A 25,856-nucleotide genomic window follows, 5' to 3' on the forward strand; every position below is an offset into this window, starting at 1 on the left:
GGTATTCCAAAGGAGCATGGCAGTCAGTAGGAATGTTTCTGAGCTGTAGACGATGACGGGGGGGAACATGATGTATCCCTGTAAATATCTAGATATCTGCTGCAACATAAGGAAGATGAGGAGGTGCGAATAGCCTTAAAGGAAGAAAAGGTCTCTAATTTGTTAGTGAGCTAAACAGAAGGCAACTGACAGATTTCATTATGAGAGGAAGGAAGTATGTTCTACAGAGGGTTGCAAATTTAGAGATAACTAGAAAGACACAAAAGGACACAATATTACCTACATAATAATACCGACCAATTAAAGGGACACTGAACCCACATTTTTTCTTTTGTAATTCAGAAAGAGCATGCAATTTTAAGCAACTTTCTAATTTACTCCTATTATCAAATTTTTCTTCGTTCTCTTGCTATCATTATTTGAAAAAGAAGGCATCTAAGCTTTTTTTTGGTTTCAGTACTCTGGACAGCACTTTTTTATTGGTGGATGAATTTATCCACCAATCAGCAAGGACAACCCAGGTTGTTCACCAAAAATGGGCCAGCATCTAAACTTATATTCTTGCATTTCAAATAAAGATACCAAGAGAATGAAGAAAATTTGATAATAGGAGTAAATTAGGCCTAGATTTGGAGTTCGGCGGTAGCCGTCAAAACCAGCGTTAGAGGCTCCTAACGCTGGTTTTGGCCGCCCGCTGGTATTTGGAGTCAGTGATTAAAGGGTCTAACGCTCACTTTTCAGCCGCGACTTTTCCATACCCCAGATCCCCCTACGCCATTTGCGTAGCCTATCTTTTCAATGGGATCTTTCTAACGCTGGTATTTAGAGTCGTTTCTGAAGTGAGCGTTAGAGCTCTAATGACAAAATTCCAGCCGCCTGAAAATAGCAGGAGTTAAGAGCTTTCTGGCTAACGCCGGTTTATAAAGCTCTTAACTACTGTACCCTAAAGTACACTAACACCCATAAACTACCTATGTACCCCTAAACCGAGCTCCCCCCACACCGCCGCCACTCGATTAAAATTTTTAACCCCTAATCTGCCGACCGCCACCTACGTTATATTTATGTACCCCTAATCTGCTGCCCCTAACCCCGCCGACCCCTGTATTACATTTATTAACCCCTAACTTGCCCCCCACAACGTCGCCGCCAGCTACTTAAAATAATTAACCCCTAATCTTCCGACCGCAAATCGCCGCCACCTACGTTATCCCTATGTACCCCTAATCTGCTGCCCCTAACATCGCCGACCCCTATATTATATTTATTAACCCCTAATCTGCCCCCCTCAACGTCGCCGACACCTGCCTACACTTATTAACCCCTATTCTGCCGAGCGGACCTGAGCGCTACTATAATAAAGTTATTAACCCCTAACCCGCCTCACTAACCCTATCATAAATAGTATTAACCCCTAATCTGCCCTCCCTAACATCGCCGACACCTACCTTCAATTATTAACCCCTAATCTGCCGACCGGAGCTCACCGCTATTCTAATAAATGTATTAACCCCTAAAGCTAAGTCTAACCCTAACACTAACACCCCCCTAAGTTAAATATAATTTAAATCTAACGAAATAAATTAACTCTTATTAAATAAATGATTCCTATTTAAAGCTAAATACTTACCTGTAAAATAAATCCTAATATAGCTACAATATAAATTATAATTATATTATAGCTATTTTAGGATTAATATTTATTTTACAGGCAACTTTGTTATTATTTTAACCAGGTACAATAGCTATTAAATAGTTAAGAACTATTTAATAGTTACCTAGTTAAAATAATAACAAATTTACCTGTAAAATAAATCCTAACCTAAGTTATAATTAAACCTAACACTACCCTATCAATAAAATAATTAAATAAACTACCTACAATTACCTACAATTAACCTAACACTACACTATCAATAAATTAATTAAACACAATTCCTACAAATAAATACAATTAAATAAACTAGCTAAAGTACAAAAAATAAAAAAGATCTAAGTTACAGAAAATAAAAAAATATTTACAAACATAATAAAAATATTACAACAATTTTAAACTAATTACACCTACTCTAAGCCCCCTAATAAAATAACAAAGCCCCCCAAAATAAAAAATTCCCTACCCTATTCTAAATTAAAAAAGTTACAAGCTCTTTTACCTTACCAGCCCTGAACAGGGCCCTTTGCGGGGCATGCCCCAAGAATTTCAGCTCTTTTGCCTGTAAAAAAAACACATACAATACCCCCCCCCAACATTACAAACCCACCACCCACATACCCCTAATCTAACCCAAACCCCCCTTAAATAAACCTAACACTAAGCCCCTGAAGATCTTCCTACCTTGTCTTCACCATACCAGGTTCACCGATCCGTCCTGAAGAGCTCCTCCGATGTCCTGATCCAAGCCCAAGCGGGGGCTGAAGAGGTCCATGATCCGGTCAAAGTCTTCATCCAAGCGGGGCAGAAGAGGATCTTCCATCCGATTGAAGTCATCATCCAGGCGGCATCTTCGATCTTCTTCCATCCGGAGCGAAGCGGCAGGATCCTGAAGACATCCAGCGCGGAACATCCATCCGGACCGACGACTGAACGACGAATGACTGTTCCTTTAAGGGACGTCATCCAAGATGGCGTCCCTCGAATTCCGATTGGCTGATAGGATTCTATCAGCCAATCGGAATTAAGGTAGGAATTTTCTGATTGGCTGATGGAATCAGCCAATCAGAATCTAGTTCAATCCGATTGGCTGATCCAATCAGCCAATCAGATTGAGCTCGCATTCTATTGGCTGTTCCGATCAGTTCCGAATGCAAGCTCAATCTGATTGGCTGATTGGATCGGCCAATCGGATTGAACTAGATTCTGATTGGCTGATTCCATCAGCCAATCAGAAAATTCCTACCTTAATTCCGATTGGCTGATAGAATCCTATCAGCCAATCGGAATTCGAGGGACGCCATCTTGGATGACGTCCCTTAAAGGAACAGTCATTCGTCGTTCAGTCGTCGGTCCGGATGGATGTTCCGCGCTGGATGTCTTCAGGATCCTGCCGCTTCGCTCCGGATGGAAGAAGATCGAAGATGCCGCCTGGATGATGACTTCAATCGGATGGAAGATCCTCTTCTGCCCCGCTTGGATGAAGACTTTGACCGGATCATGGACCTCTTCAGCCCCCGCTTGGGCTTGGATCAGGACATCGGAGGAGCTCTTCAGGACGGATCGGTGAACCTGGTATGGTGAAGACAAGGTAGGAAGATCTTCAGGGGCTTAGTGTTAGGTTTATTTAAGGGGGGTTTGGGTTAGATTAGGGGTATGTGGGTGGTGGGTTGTAATGTTGGGGGGGGGTATTGTATGTGTTTTTTTTACAGGCAAAAGAGCTGAAATTCTTGGGGCATGCCCCGCAAAGGGCCCTGTTCAGGGCTGGTAAGGTAAAAGAGCTTGTAACTTTTTTAATTTAGAATAGGGTAGGGAATTTTTTATTTTGGGGGGCTTTGTTATTTTATTAGGGGGCTTAGAGTAGGTGTAATTAGTTTAAAATTGTTGTAATATTTTTATTATGTTTGTAAATATTTTTTTATTTTCTGTAACTTAGATCTTTTTTATTTTTTGTACTTTAGCTAGTTTATTTAATTGTATTTATTTGTAGGAATTGTGTTTAATTAATTTATTGATAGTGTAGTGTTAGGTTAATTGTAGGTAATTGTAGGTAGTTTATTTAATTATTTTATTGATAGGGTAGTGTTAGGTTTAATTATAACTTAGGTTAGGACTTATTTTACAGGTAATTTTGTTATTATTTTAACTAGGTAACTATTAAATAGTTCTTAACTATTTAATAGCTATTGTACCTGGTTAAAATAATTACAAAGTTGCCTGTAAAATAAATATTAATCCTAAAATAGCTATAATATAATTATAATTTATATTGTAGCTATATTAGGATGTATTTTACAGGTAAGTATTTAGCTTTAAATAGGAATCATTTATTTAACCCCTTAACGACCGACGACGTATGCCATACGTCCTCAAAAAAAAAGCACTTAACGACCGAGGACGTATGGCATACGTCGTCGGTTTAACAGAGCACTGGAAGCGATCGAAATCGCTTCCAGCTGCTCTAACAGTATTGCAGGCTTGCCTTGAGGTCTAGGCATCCTGCAATACTGTTCCCGAGTGCCGGGACCGGATTGATCACTCCCCCACGAGTGATCACTTCCGGTTTCGCTCCACGTGGAGCCCGGCAGTGTTTCAGAGCATCGGAAGCGATCGGACACGCTTCCGATGCTCTGCTTGTTTGCTAAGTGCCTCGGTGGGTCGAGGCACTTAGTTAGTTATAAATTAAAATAAAAATAATAAAAAAAAAAAAAACGAATAAAAAAAAAAAAAGCCCTAAATAGCCCCCCCCCCTCCCCCTTCACTAGGCATCCAAGATGGCGATGCCCAGTGCATCATGGGGCCTCTGGGGGTGTCCCTAGCCTGCATCATCATAGGGGCAAGCTAGGGTCACCCAATCTGAGCCTCCCACCCTAAAAAAAAAAAATAATAATAAAATACCCCATTTGTCTGATCATGTCAATATTTGTAAATATTGACTATGATCAGTGTGGATCTCCCTCCCTCTCCTCACTTGCCATTTTGTTGGAGAGAGAGAGAGACCTGTATTTAGCAGAGAGAGAGATTTATTTCTTTTATTTGTTAAAAAATATAGAACCAAAGGCTCTTTTCAGAGCCATTAACCCCTAGCTTGCCAGTGATCACTATATATCACTGGCAGTAACATAGGTGCACTTTTTTTTTGCTGCATTTTGCTGTCTGTGCGTTTTTTTTAGGGGTTAATTTTGTTGTTGTAATTTTTAAAAAACCCAAAGGCTCTTTTCAGAAACATTTAGTTAATTTAATTTAATTTTCAGAGCCATTAACCCCTAGCTTGCCAGTGATCGCTATATATCACTGGCAGTAGCAAAGGTGCACTTTTTTTTTTGCTGCATTTTGCTGTCTGTGCATTTTTTTAGGGGTTAATTTTGTTGTTGTAATTTTTTAAAAACCCAAAGGCTCTTTTCAGAAACATTTAGTTAATTTAATTTTCAGAGCCATTAACCCCTAGCTTGCCAGTGATCGCTATATATCACTGGCAGTAGCAAAGGTGCACTTTTTTTTTTTGCTGCATTTTGCTGTCTGTGCATTTTTTTAGGGGTTAATTTTGTTGTTGTAATTTTTTAAAAACCCAAAGGCTCTTTTCAGAAACATTTAGTTAATTTAATTTAATTTTCAGAGCCATTAACCCCTAGCTTGCCAGTGATCGCTATATATCACTGGCAGTAGCAAAGGTGCACTTTTTTTTTTGCTGCATTTTGCTGTCTGTGCATTTTTTTAGGGGTTAATTTTGTTGTTGTAATTTTTTAAAAACCCAAAGGCTCTTTTCAGAAACATTTAGTTAATTTAATTTAATTTTCAGAGCCATTAACCCCTAGCTTGCCAGTGATCGCTATATATCACTGGCAGTAGCAAAGGTGCACTTTTTTGCTAGTTAATTTAGTTAATTAATTTAGTTAATTTAATTTAATTTTCAGAGCCATTAACCCCTAGCTTGCCAGTGATCGCTATATATCACTGGCAGTAGCAAAGGTGCACTTTTTTTTTTGCTGCATTTTGCTGTCTGTGCATTTTTTTAGGGGTTAATTTTGTTGTTGTAATTTTTTAAAAACCCAAAGGCTCTTTTCAGAAACATTTAGTTAATTTAATTTTCAGAGCCATTAACCCCTAGCTTGCCAGTGATCGCTATATATCACTGGCAGTAGCAAAGGTGCACTTTTTTTTTTTGCTGCATTTTGCTGTCTGTGCATTTTTTTAGGGGTTAATTTTGTTGTTGTAATTTTTTAAAAACCCAAAGGCTCTTTTCAGAAACATTTAGTTAATTTAATTTAATTTTCAGAGCCATTAACCCCTAGCTTGCCAGTGATCGCTATATATCACTGGCAGTAGCAAAGGTGCACTTTTTTTTTTGCTGCATTTTGCTGTCTGTGCATTTTTTTAGGGGTTAATTTTGTTGTTGTAATTTTTTAAAAACCCAAAGGCTCTTTTCAGAAACATTTAGTTAATTTAATTTAATTTTCAGAGCCATTAACCCCTAGCTTGCCAGTGATCGCTATATATCACTGGCAGTAGCAAAGGTGCACTTTTTTGCTAGTTAATTTAGTTAATTAATTTAGTTAATTTAATTTAATTTTCAGAGCCATTAACCTCTAGCTTGCCAGTGATCGCTATAAATCACTGGCAGTAGCATAGCTGTACTTTTTTGCTAGTTAATTTAGTTAATTAATTTAGTTAATTTAATTTTTTTTAGTAATTGTTTTCTGTGATACAAAAATGTCACAGAAAAGATATAGTGCTGAGGAGGCGTATGCCATCCTTGCGTCAGAGTCAGATGCCTCTATTTCTGACTCAGACCCCAATTTTGACCCTGCCATGTGCTCAGATACATCACTAGATGCAGTCTCAACTGATAGTGATGTATCTGTGGCTGCTAGCCCCCCTGCCAGCCCCCCTGCCAGCCCCCCTGCTAGCCCCCCTGCCAGAAGGAGGCGTGTTGCTGCCATTGCTGCTGAAGAGTGGGTAACGCCTCATCTCCAGAGGCCAGATATCCCACCCTTCACAGCAAATGCTGGCATAAATATAGATGTGGCAGGTTTTAGCCCCCAGCAGTTTCTGGAAGTGTTTCTGGGCGATGATATATTGGGGAACATTGTCGCCCAAACTAATTTATATGCCCATCAGTTCCATGCTGCAAAGCCTGGAACATATTTGGCAAAGCAGCAATGGGCCCCCATCAATGTGCCAGAATTCAAAAAATTCTGGGCATTGACTATGCTGATGGGCATCATAAAGAAACCCTCCATTCGCTCCTACTGGAGTACTAGCCCCATCTGCTCTACCCCCATTTTCTCCCAGACTATGTCGAGGAAGAGGTATGAAATGATTCTGCATTTCATGCACTTCAGCGACAACAGCCTGTGCCCCCCTAGGGAGCATCCCCAATTTGACAGGCTGTATAAAATCCGCCCCCTGATAACCCACTTTTCTGCCAGGTTTGCAGAGGCTTATACACCTGGAAGGAATATATGCGTTGATGAATCCCTAATGAAGTATAAGGGAAGGCTGGGATTCAAGCAGTATATTCCTTCCAAACGCTCCAGATATGGGGTAAAGGTGTATAAGCTCTGTGACAGCGAGACTGGGTATACTCAGGCCTTCCGGGTGTATGAGGGAAAGGATAGCCACCTTGACCCTCCAGGTTGCCCAGAACATATGGGAACCACTGGCAAGATTGTCTGGGACCTGATATTACCCCTAATGAACAAAGGGTATCACTTGTACTTAGACAATTTTTATACAAGTGTCCTTTTGTTCAAGCTACTGTATTGCTTTGATACAGTAGCTTGCGGTACAATTAAAAAGAACCGCGCAGGTTTCCCAGGACAGCTTGTACGCACCCGGCTACGAAGGGGGGAGACCTCAGCTCTGCGCCAAGAGGAGCTGTTGGCACTGAAGTACAGAGACAAGAAGGATGTATACCTTCTTACCACCATCCACACAGAGAGGACGGTGGCGGTTTCTGTACGTGGCAGAGCTGAGATCATAAGGAAGCCAGTGTGCATCAAGTCTTATAACCGGCATATGGGTGGGGTTGATCTGGCTGATCAGCTGCTGCAGCCCTATCTAATTATGCGGAAGACAAGGGCCTGGTACAAAAAGGTTGCAATTTACCTAATGCAGATTGCAACCCACAACGCTTTTTTGTTGTTCAAAAAAGCAAACCCCAGAGTTAAAAAGACTTTTTTACAGTTTCAGCTCCAGATTATTACGGGGATTTTGTACCATGATGCACCTGCTCCCCGGGCGGTGATGGGAGAGAGCAGAGTTGGGGCTACCCATTTTATTTTTAAAATCCCCCCTAATGCCACAAAGCAGAAACCACAAAAAAAATGCAGAGTCTGTACCAAGAGGGGGAAGAGAAGGGACACCATATATTACTGTCCTGATTGCCCTGGACAGCCTGCACTCTGCATTGGGGACTGCTTCAAGCGGTACCATACAATGGTCAATTTTTAAAAAAAATAAATACATTTGCTGTTACATATATATATATTTTTTTTGGTTATGTTTATAGTTAGATGTTTTTTTGTTTTTTTTACTTTTACTGTGCCAGATTTTTACATTTCACTACTCTATTTTTTTCTAAAATTGGGCCTGTTTTTTTTTTAACCAAAACCCCTGTCAAACCTATGCATGGGGGACATAGGTGTTCTCAGGGTGCCTTGCAGAAAACAACCTGAAGTATGTTTTTGTAATAACTTACAACAGTCTCTCCTAAATTATAGTCAAAAAGCAATGTGTCTGTAAAAATGAAAATTGAAAAATTACCACCATACACTTTCTCCAATTTTTTGGGCTAAAACGGTTGCTTCAAAGGCATCAAAGCACACCATATACAATACCTTGGGGTGTCAACATTTAAAAAATATACACTTTCAATGCAATAAATAAAAGTGGGGTATGCGATAGGCCCCAAACTAAAGATAGGCCTATCAGAAGAAATACTCTCATTTTTAATAACTAAAATCACAAGTCATAAAATTGTAACATAACCTTCCCAAAATCCTGGCAAACCTATGCATGGGGGGCATAGGTGTACTCAGGGTGCCTTGCAGAAAACAACCTGAAGTATTATTTTGCAATAACTTACAACAATCTCTCCTAAATCATAGTCAAAAAGCAATGTGTCTGTAAAAATGAAAATTGAAAAATTACCACCATATACTTTCTCCAATTTTTTGGGCTAAAACGGTTGCTTCAAAGGCATCAAAGCACACCATATACAATACCTTGGGGTGTCAACATTTAAAAAATATACACTTTGAATGCAATAAATAAAAGTGGGGTATGCGATAGGCCCCAAACTAAAGATAGGCCTATCAGAAGAAATACTCTCATTTTTAATAACTAAAATCACAAGTCATAAAATTGTAACATAACCTTCCCAAAATCCTGGCAAACCTATGCATGGGGGGCATAGGTGTACTCAGGGTGCCTTGCAGAAAACAACCTGAAGTATTATTTTGCAATAACTTACAACAATCTCTCCTAAATCATAGTCAAAAAGCAATGTGTCTGTAAAAATGAAAATTGAAAAATTACCACCATATACTTTCTCCAATTTTTTGGGCTAAAACGGTTGCTTCAAAGGCATCAAAGCACACCATATACAATACCTTGGGGTGTCAACATTTAAAAAATATACACTTTGAATGCAATAAATAAAAGTGGGGTATGTGATAGGCCCCAAACTAAAGATAGGCCTATCAGAAGAAATACTCTCATTTTTAATAACTAAAATCATGTAACATAACCTTCCCAAAATCCTGGCAAACCTATGCATGGGGGGCATAGGTGTACTCAGGGTGCCTTGCAGAAAACAACCTGAAGTATTCTTTTGCAATAACTTACAACAGTCTCTCCTAAATCATAGTAAAAAAGCAATGTGTCTGTAACAATGAAAATTGAAAAATTACCACCATATACTTTCTCCAATTTTTTGGGCTAAAACGGTTGCTTCAAAGGCATCAAAGCACACCATATACAATACCTTGGGGTGTCAACATTTAAAAAATATACACTTTGAATGTAATAAATAAAAGTGGGGTATGTGATAGGCCCCAAACTAAAGATAGGCCTATCAGAAGAAATACTCTCATTTTTAATAACTAAAATCACAAGTCATAAAATTGTAACATAACCTTCCCAAAATCCTGGCAAACCTATGCATGGGGGGCATAGGTGTACTCAGGGTGCCTTGCAGAAAACAACCTGAAGTATTCTTTTGCAATAACTTACAACAATCTCTCCTAAATCATAGTCAAAAAGCAATGTGTGTGTAAAAATGAAAATTGAAAAATTACCACCATATACTTTCTCCAATTTTTTGGGCTAAAACGGTTGCTTCAAAGGCATCAAAGCACACCATATACAATACCTTGGGGTGTCAACATTTAAAAAATATACACTTTGAATGCAATAAATAAAAGTGGGGTATGTGATAGGCCCCAAACTAAAGATAGGCCTATCAGAAGAAATACTCTCATTTTTAATAACTAAAATCATGTAACATAACCTTCCCAAAATCCTGGCAAACCTATGCATGGGGGGCATAGGTGTACTCAGGGTGCCTTGCAGAAAACAACCTAAAGTATTCTTTTGCAATAACTTACAACAGTCTCTCCTAAATCATAGTAAAAAAGCAATGTGTCTGTAACAATGAAAATTGAAAAATTACCACCATATACTTTCTCCAATTTTTTGGGCTAAAACGGTTGCATCAAAGTCATCAAACCACTCCATGTATAATACCTTGGGGGGTCAACTTTTTAAATATAATCACATTTATGGAAAACAAATAAATTGGGGTATGTTAAAAGACCCCCAAAAAAAGACGATAGGCAAAGAAAATATGTTAAATGTGAAAAAAAAATCACAAACACATGTCAGACATTTGGCATTGCACCGCCCAAACAAGCCACCAAACCTATGCATAGGTGGTATCACTGAACTCAGGAGATGTTGGTGACCACATATTGGTGTCTTCTTTGGTAGTAACACATAACAGGAGCTGTGAATCCATGTCTAAAGTACAATGTATGTGAAAAATAACACAAAGAAATGAATGCCCAATAGTTTGACAAAGACTAGTGGTTGAATTAGTGTATGGAAAGTGTTAAAACACCTGCATTTGAAATACCCTAGGATGTCTACTTTTCAAAAATATATGGTTTTATGGGGGTAAATTACATTGGCCGGCTTCAGAAATGTCTTAAATAGAACATGGGTGCATGGGATGTGAAAATGGGAAGTGTAAAAAATGGAATGCGCTTCCTAAAAATAAGGCCTTCTAGCCCCCAGAGAACCCGACACACCTATACATGGGTGGTATCACTGTACTCAGGAGATGTTGTTGAACACATATTGAGGTGTTTTTTGGCAGTAAACACATAACAGGAACTGAGAATCCATGCCTAAAGTACAATGTGTGTGAAAAATAACACAAAAAAATGACTACCCAAAAGTTTGACAAAGACTGGTGGTTAAATAAGTTCATGGAAAGTGTGAAAATACCAGCATTTCAAATACCCTAGGGGGTCTACTTCTCAAAAATATATGGTTTTATGGGGGTAAATTTCATTGACCGGCTTCAGAAATGTCCCAAATAGGACATGGGTGCATGATGACCGATGTGAAAATTCCAAGTTGAAAAACTGGAATGCGCTTCCTAAAATTAAGGCCTTTTAGCCCCCAGAGAACCCGACACACCTATACATGGGTGGTATCACTGTACTCAGGAGATGTTGTTGAACACATATTGAGGTTTTTTTTGGCAGTAACACATAACAGGAACTGAGAATCCATGCCTAAAATACAATGTGTGTGAAAAATAACACAAAATAATGACTACCCAAAAGTTTGACAAAGACTGGTGGTTGAATTAGTGCATGGAAAGTGTTAAAATACAAGCATTTGAAATACCCTAGGGTGTCTACTTTTCAAAAATATATGGTTTGATGGGGGTAAATTCCATTGACCAGCTTCAGAAATGTCCCAAATAGGACATGGGTGCATGATGACCGATGTGAAAATTCCAAGTTGAAAAACTGGAATGCGCTTCCTAAAATTAAGGCCTTTTAGCCCCCAGAGAACCCGACACACCTATACATGGGTGGTATCACTGTACTCAGGAGATGTTGTTGAACACATATTGAGGTTTTTTTTTGGCAGTAACACATAACAGGAACTGAGAATCCATGCCTAAAGTACAATGTGTGTGAAAAATAACACAAAATAATGACTACCCAAAAGTTTGACAAAGACTGGTGGTTGAATTAGTGCATGGAAAGTGTTAAAATACAAGCATTTGAAATACCCTAGGGTGTCTACTTTTCAAAAATATATGGTTTGATGGGGGTAAATTCCATTGACCAGCTTCAGAAATGTCCCAAATAGGACATGGGTGCATGATGACCGATGTGAAAATTCCAAGTTGAAAAACTGGAATGCGCTTCCTAAAATTAAGGCCTTTTAGCCCCCAGAGAACCCGACACACCTATACATGGGTGGTATCACTGTACTCAGGAGATGTTGTTGAACACATATTGAGGGTTTTTTTGGTAGTAACACATAACAGGAACTGAGAATCCATGCCTAAAGTACAATGTGTGTGAAAAATAACACAAAATAATGACTACCCAAAAGTTTGACAAAGACTGGTGGTTGAATTAGTGCATGGAAAGTGTTAAAATACAAGCATTTGAAATACCCTAGGGTGTCTACTTTTCAAAAATATATGGTTTGATGGGGGTAAATTCCATTGACCAGCTTCAGAAATGTCCCAAATAGGACATGGGTGCATGATGACCGATGTGAAAATTCCAAGTTGAAAAACTGGAATGCGCTTCCTAAAATTAAGGCCTTTTAGCCCCCAGAGAACCCGACACACCTATACATGGGTGGTATCACTGTACTCAGGAGATGTTGTTGAACACATATTGAGGTTTTTTTTGGCAGTAACACATAACAGGAACTGAGAATCCATGCCTAAAGTACAATGTGTGTGAAAAATAACACAAAATAATGACTACCCAAAAGTTTGACAAAGACTGGTGGTTGAATTAGTGCATGGAAAGTGTTAAAATACAAGCATTTGAAATACCCTAGGGTGTCTACTTTTCAAAAATATATGGTTTGATGGGGGTAAATTCCATTGACCAGCTTCAGAAATGTCCCAAATAGGACATGGGTGCATGATGACCGATGTGAAAATTCCAAGTTGAAAAACTGGAATGCGCTTCCTAAAATTAAGGCCTTTTAGCCCCCAGAGAACCCGACACACCTATACATGGGTGGTATCACTGTACTCAGGAGATGTTGTTGAACACATATTGAGGTTTTTTTTGGTAGTAACACATAACAGGAACTGAGAATCCATGCCTAAAGTACAATGTGTGTGAAAAATAACACAAAATAATGACTACCCAAAAGTTTGACAAAGACTGGTGGTTGAATTAGTGCATGGAAAGTGTTAAAATACAAGCATTTGAAATACCCTAGGGTGTCTACTTTTCAAAAATATATGGTTTGATGGGGGTAAATTCCATTGACCAGCTTCAGAAATGTCCCAAATAGGACATGGGTGCATGATGACCGATGTGAAAATTCCAAGTTGAAAAACTGGAATGCGCTTCCTAAAATTAAGGCCTTTTAGCCCCCAGAGAACCCGACACACCTATACATGGGTGGTATCACTGTACTCAGGAGATGTTGTTGAACACATATTGAGGTTTTTTTTGGTAGTAACACATAACAGGAACTGAGAATCCATGCCTAAAGTACAATGTGTGTGAAAAATAACACAAAATAATGACTACCCAAAAGTTTGACAAAGACTGGTGGTTGAATTAGTGCATGGAAAGTGTTAAAATACAAGCATTTGAAATACCCTAGGGTGTCTACTTTTCAAAAATATATGGTTTGATGGGGGTAAATTCCATTGACCAGCTTCAGAAATGTCCCAAATAGGACATGGGTGCATGATGACCGATGTGAAAATTCCAAGTTGAAAAACTGGAATGCGCTTCCTAAAAATAAGGCCTTCTAGCCCCCAGAGAACCCAACACACCTATACATAGGTGGTATCGCTGTACTCAGGAGATGTTGTTGAACACATATTGAGGTGCTTTTTGGCAGTAACACATAACAGGAACTGAGAATCCATGCCTAAAATACAATGTGTGTGAAAAATAACACAAAAAAAATGACTACCCAAAAGTTTGACAAAGACTGGTGGTTGAATTAGTGCATGGAAAGTGTTAAAATACCAGCATTTGAAATACCCTAGGGTGTCTACTTTTCAAAAATATATGGTTTGATGGGGGTAAATTCCATTGGCCAGCTTCAGAAATGTCCCAAATAGGACATGGGTGCATGATGACCGATGTGAAAATTCCAAGTTGAAAAACTGGAATGCGCTTCCTAAAATTAAGGCCTTTTAGCCCCCAGAGAACCCGACACACCTATACATGGGTGGTATCACTGTACTCAGGAGATGTTGTTGAACACATATTGAGTTTTTTTTGGCAGTAACACATAACAGGAACTGAGAATCCATGCCTAAAGTACAATGTGTGTGAAAAATAACACAAAATAATGACTACCCAAAAGTTTGACAAAGACTGGTGGTTGAATTAGTGCATGGAAAGTGTTAAAATACAAGCATTTGAAATACCCTAGGGTGTCTACTTTTCAAAAATATATGGTTTGATGGGGGTAAATTCCATTGACCAGCTTCAGAAATGTCCCAAATAGGACATGGGTGCATGATGACCGATGTGAAAATTCCAAGTTGAAAAACTGGAATGCGCACCCTAAAAATAAGAGCTTTTAGCCCCCCGAGAACCCGACACACCTATACATGGGTGGTATCACTGTACCCAAGAGATGCTGCTGAAGACATATGAGGGTGTTATTTGGCAGTAACCCTTAATATTATCAGTAAATGTATTCTTAAATTGCTATTTTGTCAAAAAATCAAATTATTTTTTTTCCCCCCCCAAACTTTGGCATAGATTGGTGGTAAAATGGTTGCATGAAAAAAGTCAAAATACCCCAAGTTTAATACCTTAGGTTGTCTTCTTTTAAAAAATATATACATTTGAAGGGTTATTCAGGGATTCATGACAGATATTGGTGTTACAATGTAACTATCGCCAATTTTGAAAAAACATGGTTTTGAAATAGCAAAGTGCTACTTGTACTTATTGCCCTATAACTTGCAAAAAAAGCAAAGAACATGTAAACATTGGGTATTTATAAACTCAGGACAAAATTTAGAAACTGTTTAGCATTGGTATTTTATGGTGGTTGTAGATGTGTAAGAGATTTTGGGGCTCAAAGTTAGAAAAAGTGCATTTTTTTTCATTTGTTCCTCATATTTTATATTTTTTTTTATAGTAAATTATAAGATATGATGAAAAAAATGGTATCTTTAGAAAGTCCATTTAATGGCGAGAAAAACAGTATATAATATGTGTGGGTACAGTAAATGAGTAAGAGGAAAATTACAGTTAAATACAAACATCGCAGAAATGCAAAAATAGCCTTGGTCCCAGATGGTCAACAAATTGAAAAGTGGTCTGGTCACTAAGGGGTTAATAAGAGTTAATTTATTTCGTTAGATAAAAATTATATTTAACTTAGGGGGGTGTTAGGGTTAGGGTTAGACTTAGCTTTAGGGGTTAATACATTTATTAGAATAGCGGTGAGCTCCGGTCGGCAGATTAGGGGTTAATAATTGAAGTTAGGTGTCGGCGATGTTAGGGAGGGCAGATTAGGGGTTAATACTATTTATGATAGGGTTAGTGAGGCGGATTAGGGGTTAATAACTTTATTATAGTAGCGCTCAGGTCCGCTCGGCAGATTAGGGGTTAATAAGTGTAGGCAGGTGTCGGCGACGTTGAGGGGGGCAGATTAGGGGTTAATAAATATAATATAGGGGTCGGCGATGTTAGGGCAGCAGATTAGGGGTACATAGGGATAACGTAGGTTGCGGCGGTTTACGGAGCGGCAGATTAGGGGTTTAAAAAAATATGCAGGGGTCAGCGATAGCGGGGGCGGCAGATTAGGGGTTAATAAGTGTAAGGCTAGGGGTGTTTAGACTCGGGGTACATGTTAGAGTGTTAGGTGCAGACGTAGGAAGTGTTTCCCCATAGGAAACAATGGGGCTGCGTTAGGAGCTGAACGCTGCTTTTTTGCAGGTGTTAGGTTTTTTTTAAGCTCAAACAGCCCCATTGTTTCCTATGGGGGAATCGTGCACGAGCACGTTTTTGAGGCCGGCCGCGTCCGTAAGCAACTCTGGTATCGAGAGTTGCATTTGCGGTAAAAATGCTCTACGCTCCTTTTTTGGAGCCTAACGCAGCATTTGTTTGAACTCTCGATACCAGAGTTAAATTTATGGTGCGGCCAGAAAAAAGCCCGCGGAGCGTTAGCAGCCCATTTACCGCCGAACTCCAAATCTAGGCCTTAGAAAGTTGCTTAAAATGTCACACTCAATCTGAATCACAAAAGAAAATTTTTGGGTACAGTGTCCCTTTAAGTGCCAGATTACAAGTGGCATGCTATTTAGTGCTTTCGCTCGTCGCAAACACTGCCAGTAGTAAATGTTTAACGTGTGCGGGTTAGCGTGCGTATTACAAGTTGAATAAAATGTTTGCAAGTGAGTGCGGAAGCCAATGCGTGCTAACTTCAGGACTTCGAATATTGTGACCGCACTAACTTCTTCTTCCCATAGACTTCAATGGAGAGTACAAACTGAAAAAAACTCTTGCACTAACCCGACAGTAGTTAAGCCTTACCCGAAGGTAGTTATGAATATTTTTACATTCCAATGTTCTTCACAGAAAATGTTCTATTTATTTTTAAATAGTTATATATATATATATATATATATATATTATTTTTTGTAAAATCTATACCTATATATCTATATGAATATACATGTATAGGTATATACAGATATCTATTAAAAAATGCAGTATATAGAACATTTTCCCCTATGTGAATAACATTGGAATGTAAAATATTTATAGTACATACACAGTAAAACACATTATTAAATATTAACCCCTCAAGATACCGGAAATTTTAGAGCAATCTTGCCCAAAGTACCAGAATTTTTTTTTTTAGCATTTTTGCGATCACTCCATTTAAACAGAAATAGAGCCTTGATCTTTTTTTTTAAATTTGCCTATTAACACTGAATATTTTTTTTAGTAAACAACCCAATTGATCTAGGCCCATTTTGGTATTTTTATTTGGTAAGCCACCGTTTTTCCACCAATTTTTTTTTACTTTTTCACAAACTTTGGGTTTCTCACTGAAATTATTTACACACAACTACTGCAGTTATGAAACAAATGGTTACAAAAGCTTTTCTGGGGTCCCCTTTGTTCAGAAACATCAGACATGTATTGCTTTGCCATTGTTTTTGGCAATTAGAAGTCGGCTAATTGCAGCTGTGTACCACACGTCTGAAATTTCTGGAAGTGAAGGGGTTAATCAGGTAGCTTGTAAGGTTAATTTTAGCTGTAGTGTAGAGACTACCCTCCCACCTGACACCTCCCACCCACTGATCCCTCCTAAACAGTTATCTTCCCTCCCCAATGATCACCATCATCTTAAAGGTACAGTAAACACCAGAATTTTTGTTGTTTAAAAAGGTAGATAATCCCTTTATTACCCATTCCCCAATTTTGCATAACCAACACAGTTATAAAAATATACTTTTTACCTCTGTGATTACCTTGTATCTATGCCTCTGCAAACTGCCCCCTTATTTCAGTTCTTTTGACAGACTTGCATTTTTAGCCAATCAGTGCTGATTCCTAGGAGCTTCACGTGCCTGAGCTCAATGTTATCTATATGAAACACATGAACTAACGGCCTCTAGTGGTGAAAAACTGTCAAAATGCTTTCAGATTAGAGGCAGTCTTCAAGGTCTAAGAAATTAGCACATGAACCTCCTAGATTTAGCTTTCAACTAAGAATACCAAGACAACAAAGCAAAATTGGTAATAAAAGTAAATTGGAAAGTTGTTTAAAATAACATGCCCTATTTAAATCATGAAAGATTTTTTTTTATTTTGCTGTCCCTTTAAGTACTTGCAGAGAGTCTGACAGTATGGGCCCTATTTAACAAAGGTATGTCGGACCTGATCCGACAGTGGGGATCAGTTCCGACAGACCTCGCTGAATGCGGAGAGCAATACGCTCTCCGTATTCAGCATTGCACCAGCAGCTCTTGTGAGCTGCTGGTGCAACACCGCCCCCTGCAGATTTGCCGCCACCAGCAGGGGGTGTCAATCAACCTGATTGTACTCGATCGGGTTGAATTGCGGCGATATCTGTTTGTCTGCTCAGAGCAGGCGGACAGGTTATGGAGCAGCAGTCTTTAGACCGCTGCTTCATAATTGGTGTTTCTGGCAAGCCTTCAGGCTCCCCAGAAACACAGGCCCTCAAGCTTTATCCGGAGCTTGATAAATGGGCCCCTATGTGTTTTAAGGAGAGTTGTTTGTTTTTTTAATATTTTTTAAATTTTATTTATTTAGTGTATGGAACCCTCCTCACCCACCCACCACTCTGATCCCCCCAACAGCTCTCTAACACTCCCCTGCCCTCACTAGGTGACACCATCATAGGTACTGGCAGCTGTCTGCCAGTACAGAATTTGTATTCTTTAAAAAAAAAAAAAAAAAAAAATACTACTTATTTAAAATAAAAAAACTTTTCTGTAGTGTAGCAATCTCCCCCTTTCCCTCCCCCCCAACTGATTGCTCGAGTGAACCCCCTCCTTCACCCTTCACCGTATTGTTGGGGTCCCTCCATCTCACTCACTAAACATTTTTTTCTGTAGGAATCCCCCCTTTTTCCTCTTCCTTCTTCCCTCCCACACCACCCATGGCAGTACCGAAAGCAGATACAAACAGTGATACAGACTGTCACTGTTTATATCTGCAATCTGCTTTATATGGTAAGGGAGCGCTGTTAGCGCTCCCTTACCATATGAAGACAGATCCCTTTTCCTGCAGCCTTAGCTGTCACAGCTGACAACCGGGACTGCAGCATGAGGGAGAAGGTTGGACGTAGCTACTACGTCAACAGGGTACACTAGCCAAATTACTCTGTGATGTAGTAGCTACATCCAATTGGCAGAAAGGGATTAAAATTTAATAAATATTTTTCCTGTTTCCATTTGTTTAAGTGTAAACAGCTCCAAAGTATATATACATATGTGTATAAATGTGTATATATGTGTTTATATGTATGTATATACAAATATACATATACAGGTGGCCCTCGATTTACGCTGGTTCAATTTGCGCCGTTTCAGAATATCAACCTTTTTTTTCAATCATGCGACTGCTATTGAAAAGCATTGAGAAGCATTGCATTGATCAAAATAGCCAGTAGGTGGAGCTGTCCGCTTGTGTTGCAGCAAAGATAGGCAAAGCCAAGCACATAAACAGGCTGGAATTAAAGGGACACTGAATCCAAATTTTTTCTTTTGTGATTCAGATAGAGCATGCAATTTTAAGCAACTTCTAATTTACTCCTATAATCAATGTTTCTTCGTTCTCTTGCTATCTTTATATAAAAAGGAAGGCATCTAAGCTTTTTTCTTGGTTCAGAACTCTGGAAAGCAGTTTTTGATTGGTAGATGAATTTATCCACCAATCAGCAAGGACAACCTAGGTTGTTCACCAAAAATGGGCCGGCATCTAAACTTACATTCTTGCATTTCAAATAAAGATACCAAGAGAATAAAGAACATTTGATAATAGGAGTAAATTAGAAAGTCGCTTAAAATTTCATGCTCTATCTGAATCACAAAATAAAAAATTTGGGTTCAATGTCCCTTTAATTAGTCTAGCTAGACATGAGCTATCTAGCAGCTTTCATAGGAACAAGGTCTTCCTGTCTATAAATCAGCCCAGATTGGAATGCATAGAAATAACTGTTTGCAGAAAAATGAAAGTAAAGTCTGTGTTGTGTGATTATTTCATAAGGTTTATAATGCAGTTTAGCAAATGTTTTTGTTCATTTAACTTAGTTTAATTATATATTCTGTGTTGTGTGATTATTGTATTAGGTTTATAATGCTATTTAGCAAATGTTTTTGTACATTTAACTTAGTTTAATTATATATTCTGTGTTGTGTGATTATTTGATACTGTTTATAGTGCTGTTTAGCATTTAAAGTCTTCATTTCAAAACTTTAAAAATAATGAATTAGGTGTTACTTATGACAATTTTGAGAGGGGCCTGGAATCTAACTCCCTCACTTCCCATTGACTTACATTATAAACTGGGTTTCAATTTATAATGGTTTCGATTTGCAACCATTCCTTCTGGAACCTAACCCCGGTGTAAACTGAGGGCTACCTGTATAAACATAAATACACATGTGTACAAATTTATACATATGTATATATAAATACATACATACACATGTATATGTATGTATATATCCATTATAGCCCTTTCCAATCAAATACCCTATCGTATAAGATATACCTTTTTACCCTTATAACTTTTTTCTCAAACCAGTTTTATTAGGAAATGAAAAAGTTATACAGTACAAATAAAATACAAGATAAATGTGCAATACATATATACTTACTGACTTAAATTGCTAGTATACTTTACAATGAATAAAAAGGAATGGAAATAACATTTATAATAGGAACATGAATATTCCATCTAAAGCTTGGGTCTTATTCAAGAATCCAAGCAGAATATAAACATATATGCCAATGGCTCTAATACATTTGACAAAGCTAGGAGAAAGATGAAGAGTATAAACAAATAGAGAAGTTAAAGTATGGGGAAAAAAGAAGGGAGAAGGGGAGGAAGACGGAGGGGAGAACTTCAGGACAGTGGGGTTAATCAATCTCATGTAATGTTAGGATCTAGTTCCAATTGCTTGAGGTAGTGTTAGTGAAGATTCCAATGCTTTTCTACTGGAATCCTAGTGACATTTAATGTCATAAAATACAGGGAGTTCAGAATTATTAGGCAAGTTGTATTTTTGAGGATTAATTTTATTATTGAACAACAACCATGTTCTCAATGAACCCAAAAAACTCATTAATATCAAAGCTGAATAGTTTTGGAAGTAGTTTTTAGTTTGTTTTTAGTTATAGCTATTTTAGGGGGATATCTGTGTGTGCAGGTGACTATTACTGTGCATAATTATTAGGCAACTTAACAAAAAACAAATATATACCCATTTCAATTATTTATTTTTACCAGTGAAACCAATATAACATCTCAACATTCACAAATATACATTTCTGACATTCAAAAACAAAACAAAAACAAATCAGTGACCAATATAGCCACCTTTCTTTGCAAGGACACTCAAAAGCCTGCCATCCATGGATTCTGTCAGTGTTTTGATCTGTTCACCATCAACATTGCGAGCAGCAGCAACCACAGCCTCCCAGACACTGTTCAGAGAGGTGTACTGTTTTCCCTCCTTGTAAATCTCACATTTGATGATGGACCACAGGTTCTCAATGGGGTTCAGATCAGGTGAACAAGAAGGCCATGTCATTAGATTTTCTTCTTTTATACCCTTTCTTGCCAGCCACGCTGTGGAGTACTTGGACGCGTGTGATGGAGCATTGTCCTGCATGAAAATCATGTTTTTCTTGAAGGATGCAGACTTCTTCCTGTACCACTGCTTGAAGAAGGTGTCTTCCAGAAACTGGCAGTAGGACTGGGAGTTGAGCTTGACTCCATCCTCAACCCGAAAAGGCCCCACAAGCTCATCTTTGATGATACCAGCCCAAACCAGTACTCCACCTCCACCTTGCTGGCGTCTGAGTCGGACTGGAGCTCTCTGCCCTTTACCAATCCAGCCATGGGCCCATCCATCTGGCCCATCAAGACTCACTCTCATTTCATCAGTCCATAAAACCTTAGAAAAATCAGTCTTGAGATATTTCTTGGCCCAGTCTTGACGTTTCAGCTTGTGTGTCTTGTTCAGTGGTGGTCGTCTTTCAGCCTTTCTTACCTTGGCCATGTCTCTGAGTATTGCACACCTTGTGCTTTTGGGCACTCCAGTGATGTTGCAGCTCTGAAATATGGCCAAACTGGTGGCAAGTGGCATCTTGGCAGCTGCACGCTTGACTTTTCTCAGTTCATGGGCAGTTATTTTGCGCCTTGGTTTTTCCACACGCTTCTTGCGACCCTGTTGACTATTTTGAATGAAACGCTTGATTGTTCGATGATCACGCTTCAGAAGCTTTGCAATTTTAAGAGTGCTGCATCCCTCTGCAAGATATCTCACTATTTTTGACTTTTCTGAGCCTGTCAAGTCCTTCTTTTGACCCATTTTGCCAAAGGAAAGGAAGTTGCCTAATAATTATGCACACCTGATATAGGGTGTTGATGTCATTAGACCACACCCCTTCTCATTACAGAGATGCACATCACCTAATATGCTTAATTGGTAGTAGGCTTTCAAGCCTATACAGCTTGGAGTAAGACAACATGCATAAAGAGGATGATGTGGTCAAAATACTCATTTGCCTAATAATTCTGCACTCCCTGTACATTTAGATTATTTGTTTTAAAATAACCATTTTCTTCCATATGGTCTACCCACTGATTTACAGTGGGAACTGTTTGTTATTTCCACAATCAGTCTATAAGCGATCATGCTGTGTTCAGTATTAATTGGACCAACTTCAAGCAATGTTTGCAGGGAAGCTTGGATAGTAGGTTTAATAATGCCAGAGGAGGGCCCAAATTGACCAGCAAAATATTAAGATACGCCTCTATAAAGGACTAAAAGGGTTTCAGCTTGGGACATTCCCACCAAATGTGAAGTAAGGATCTTTTCAACCTGCAGTCCCTCTGTCATGATCCAGCCTGGAATTGAACCTGGGACCTGTTTCTATTTCTGCTGCTGTTTTTTTCCAGACTGTTGTCTTGCCTCTTTGCTGCCAGATGGCTTGATCACAAGCTAAGAATATTGGGTTTTTCTGTTTGCTGCAACTTTGGCTCTCTGGCTCCACCTGCTTACCAGCTGAAACAAATCATTTAATCAGCAGCCTGCTATATCTGGGAGGTTTGCTTGCAGTTCTGGGCATTGACATTGAGTGTTATTCTCTGACAGACCCTCTGGTGCTGTTTCCTGAGTGAAATACAGATATGTTGGATTTCCTGGTTCTTGATTTTTGTTTCATTTTGTGACTACTCTTTTGGATATTCGCTTGGCACTGTTTTCGTTTTTGGACTGATTTCCTGGCAATTGATCTTGGCTAATTCTCTATTTCCTAAAGACTGACTCAGGTACTTTTGCTTGCTTGTTACCTGTTACTACAGAGTTACAGTTTGCAGTATATGCAAGTTTCCTGTCTGTTACTATAGAGTTCCAGTCTACAGCATATGCAAGTATCCTGCCTGTTATTGCAAAGATCTGCATTTCTGTCTGTTACTACAGAGTTCCAGTCTACAGCATATGCAAGTATCCTGCCTGTTGTTGCAAAGATCTGCATTCCTGTCTATTACTACAGAGTTCCAGTCTACAGCATATGCAAGTATCCTGCCTGTTATTACAGAGTTCCAGTCTACAGCATATGCAAGTATCCTGCCTGTTATTACAAAGATCTGCATTCCTGCCTGTTATTACAGAGTTCAATTCTACAGCATATGCAAGTATCCTGCCTGTTATTACAAAGATCTGCATTCCTGCCTGTTATTACAGAGTTCCAGTCTACAGCATATTCAAGTATCGTGCCTGTTATTACAAAGATCTGTATTCCTGCCTGTTACTACAGAGTTCCAGTCTACACCTTATAGACTTTGCCTTATCTAGTTTGCATATCTCTGTATTGCTAATTATTCTATCAATAAAATCATCACCTTTATTTCCTAAAACCTTGTACCTGTTTAATTATGCCAAAAAGGAAAGACTTACGCAAACAAAACACAACTTTAACCCCAGAACCTGACACCTCTGCACAACAGCTCCCAACTCTTGAACATGTTTCCTTGCAGAGTATGATACCCTCCAACACATCAGACGATTGCAGAAAAAGGCTTTTTAATTGTACAGGGGTGAGGTACCACGGGTCAAAAATTTGTAACTTATTTCTAAAAACCTTGTAGAGGAGGGTGATTTTCTACAGTAATTTATTATGTGTTTCCACTCAGATTCTTGGAGGTCTCTACCTAATCCCCTGTTCCATCTTTCAATATAATTAGGATAACTTGCATTCTGGGCTTCCAGTAAACTCTTTCTAGCCTAAGACAGGGTAAGATAAATTGGCGACTCCATGAAGCAAATCTGTTTAAAAGGGTTTATAGATCTAGGCAATGAATCGCAGTAAGAGGAAGTGGTCAGAAGGTAATGTAATTGATGGTTTTTGAGCCATTTGATGTGTGCATGTGCCCCCCCAATACCGCATGAAAGTTATGTCTAGATCTAAGTTTATTGGAACTGTATTTCCCAATAATTTAAATTGTGTAATTAAGTGTCAGACCTCCATGTAGTTCAGCGTTTGGGGAAACAGGTTATAGGGGAGACCTCAACATTGAGATATTAGGGAAGTGTTGAATGTAGACTGTACCCATGGTGGGTGACTGTTCTTCCCGAGCCAACACAAAGCCCCTAGTGAAGGGGATTTTAACATAAGTGAGTCAATTAATATCCATGATTTTACTGAACCATTTTGATGCTAATCAATAATTCTTTGTAAGCATATTCATTGATAGTAAGTTTCTATCTTAGGAAGTCCCAACCCACCATGTATATACACATAGAAACACCAAAATATATATGTATATAAGCATATACATATATATTTACAGGGAACACACAGCTCCTATAGACTGCTAGGTAAAGGAACTTTTCAGTGCCATTTTTTTCTAACATCCCACACCTGGCACTTTTAATGCCTCATAACTACTTAGTACAGTTTTTTTTAATAAAAACATAAATGCTTATATATATATTTTTTTTTTAAAAAAACCACTACACACTAAATTTTGTGGGCAATTTGGGGACATTTAGAAAACGAACCATCCGACCTCTGGTTATTTTTAAGAGTACTAATTAGTCCCGCAAGCTTGCGATAGCAATAACCAGCCACTTGTAATGGCTATTTATATATTGCTCCACTTGTAATCTAGCCCTCAATGTAGTGCTCTCCTGACTTTACAAAGCACTGGAGCACACTACATTCAGTTCTATAACGTGATCAGGCTCGCTGTGATTAGACAGTGCGGCTGTGACGTGTTATTGAGAAGAAAAAAGTCAGAAGAGGCTGTCGAGGAACGGAAGGTAAGTATACCTGGGGGGGGGGGTAAATCTCTTAATCACTTTTGTTTTAAAGGTGTTGCAAGCATAATTACATTATTCTACACATAGTGCAGAATTATGTAACATTATTTTTTTATGTTTACTACCCCTTTAATATTAATGATGGAAAATAAAATTTAGTACAGTATCCCCTTATTTGTTTTACCAAAACTGTCAAAGTCCTTTGCGAAAGCAGGAAATAGTTGTTTACACTTCTAAATAAACTAGTATGTAATTTAAATGCATAAAACATTTAAGGTTAGAATACAAGTGGAGCGCAATAGTTTATGCCATAGCGATAGGGGGTATATCGCAAGGGTTTTGCTCATCGGGCTTACCGCTGGTATTACCAGTTGAAAGAAAACGCGTTTGGTTGAGCGCAATCGTGATTTACACCATGAGGCCTACTTATCAAGCCGTCAACCGCAAATACGCTGGAATTCCACAGCGTAATTGTGGAGAGCCTGATTCCCCTTAGTTATCAATGCCTACAGACCGGCAAAAGTTGAAATTAGTGACGTAACATTCGATCCGACGGTCTCAGTCCAACACAGATCGATGCTTACGTCATTACAGATGTTCCGAATGCAAATTCGGCACTATCTGACTACTTTTGCTAGTTAATAAATATCTACAAGGTACGCTCGCCACTATTCCGGCCCAGTGTACCTGCTTTTCAATCCGCCGCCCTGGAGCCGACGGATGCCATAGGAATCAATGGGAATTTGAAAGCAACGAAAGCTCATGTTCGCTGCTGGCCGATACCACATTGATTTCTATGGGAGAATAAAAGTTATGTTTACACCTAACACCCTAACATAACCCCCGAGTCTAAACACCCCTAATCTGCCGCCCTGACACCGCCGCCACCTACATTATACTTATTAATCC

Source organism: Bombina bombina, chromosome 10 (assembly GCF_027579735.1).
Source record: "Bombina bombina isolate aBomBom1 chromosome 10, aBomBom1.pri, whole genome shotgun sequence".
Taxonomy (NCBI): domain Eukaryota; kingdom Metazoa; phylum Chordata; class Amphibia; order Anura; family Bombinatoridae; genus Bombina; species Bombina bombina.